Consider the following 2,101-nt stretch of genomic DNA (forward strand, 5'->3'; position numbering starts at 1 on the left):
AGAACTGCCTCACTGGGTCCCTTTGTGGGGTCTGTCTCTCGAAAGTTTAGTTAGAGTCCTTAGCTGATGAGTTCTATCAGAGAGCTCCTAAGACTAGATTCCTTCTTGTTGCCATCTTGGCTCTGCCCCTCGGGAGCCTTATTTCTATTTAGCTAGACTTATTCTTTACTTATAGTGAGAATATTGAGACCCTTATGTTCTTTATGTCTTTATAAAGATAACTGACTGGATATGGATTTCACATTTAAAGGGTCATCAGTTCAGCTAAAATTTATATAAAATGAGATAATTGTAAATTTCTTACCACTGCCTGCTACACAAAAGTTCCCTATGCTAGTTATTTTCTTCTTATTATTATTATTAATTATTCTTATTATTTTATTATATCTAATTTTTTAGCTTCCATTTTTCCCCTTTTCTACCATTCTGGCAATTTCACTGCTAAAATTGAAAGGGACCACACAGAATTTAAGGTCACTTTGTATTTTCTTTGTTTCATTGTTTCCTATGGCCAAAGAAGGCTTTGTCAAGAGATCAGATTACTGGTGATAGGTCTTTTCATATTTAATCAGGCTGATAATGAAAAAATTCTCTTGATGCTTTGCTGCCTCTGTACTCTTAAGTCTTTCCAATATGTAGAATTCATCAGAGCTTGTAGTTTACTAATACAATCTTTGAGAATCAAAGGTCATAACCATGACATGATGAAGCATCAGAGTAGAACTGTGGAGGTTCAGATAACTAGAGGTTCTAAGTATAACATTCTATAAAAAAAAGATATAGGAAAATGGAGGTTTTAGTAATTATAAATGTTTGTGGAAAAATATAATCACCTGGGAAAGAAGATTATGAAAAATTGATGATCTAAAACAAAGACTTTTGCACAAACTCAGTTCAGCAAGAGTTAGGAAAAATATAGATTGCTTAAAAAAAAAAACTTTGTATTAAGTTTCCCTAATAAATGGCTGGCATTGTTCTTGCTTCTGCAGAACATACACTAAAATTGGAATGCTACAGAGATTAGCTGGGCCCTTGCACATGTATGAATGCAAATTTGTAGTGTTCCATATGTTTAGGCTAAAAATGAATATGTAACCTGAGCATAGAAGATCATATCACAAAAAAAGAGAACAATGCTTTTCACAAAGGTGACCAGGTGAAGAATGATTAGCTATGTAAGGGATAAGGGAGGATATGAAAAGAAAAGCAATTTTTAAATATATAAAACAAATGAAGTAAGAAATTATGAGATAAATGGGATGGGAAAATATTTCTATCAAATATATCTCTGATATCCAAATTATATAGAACTGACAGAAAAATAAAACACCAAGAGCCATTTCTCAATAGATAAGAGGTTTGAAAATAATAACAGCTGATAAAATAAATACTGCAAATAATAATTGATCCTATGGAAATGTAAAGGTCCCAGGCTGTTTTTGTGCCTACCTAACATCAGAAGATCAGGAAAACCTATAGTAGGTAGTCTTGGATCAGTCCGCAGAGGATGATTAACTGTAGTTTGTAGATAAGATTTATTCAGTGTAAGAAGGGGTGTGTGTAAATTATATTCAGCTCTATTAGAGAGAGTTCCCAGATCAATGAGATCATAGATTATGTATATTTTAGTGGTACAGTGGAAGATGGAAGCAAGGGCTGTTATTAGTTCATACAAATCTCTGAATTTCTCTTGATTCTTCATATTCTTCATGATAGCATTTTATTATATTCAAATATTAAAGTTTAATTAGTCATCTCTCATTTAAAAGATGCTCATTTTGATTCTATTTCTTTGCCTCCAGAAAGATGGAATATTTTACCATAAATTAGAGACTTGACTTTATGCTGGGTCAAGGTGTATATGGACAGACAAGTCATTTTTTAAAAATAAATAATCCCAAACTGATATCTACAATCCATTTCTTAACTCCCCCAAAAGTGCCTAAAATTGTCTTCTTCTAATAGTCCCTCCAACATTATCATTCTTATTTTTAAAATCATCTTTGGCACCCTGATGGGTATGAGGTTTAATTAATGAGTTGCTTTATTTTACATTTCTATTACTTTCAGTAATTGGCAGCACATTTCCATATGATCACTC

The 2,101-nt window shown here is 32.4% G+C and overlaps 1 pseudogene; it reads left to right on the forward strand.

Moving 5' to 3' along the window:
• The first annotated feature begins 973 nt into the window (after positions 1–973).
• On the forward strand, positions 974–1,074 carry LOC141492390 (U6 spliceosomal RNA; annotated as a pseudogene).
• The last annotated feature ends 1,027 nt before the right edge of the window (positions 1,075–2,101 follow it).

The sequence above is a fragment of the Macrotis lagotis genome, chromosome 6 (assembly GCF_037893015.1).
Source record: "Macrotis lagotis isolate mMagLag1 chromosome 6, bilby.v1.9.chrom.fasta, whole genome shotgun sequence".
NCBI lineage: Eukaryota > Metazoa > Chordata > Mammalia > Peramelemorphia > Peramelidae > Macrotis > Macrotis lagotis.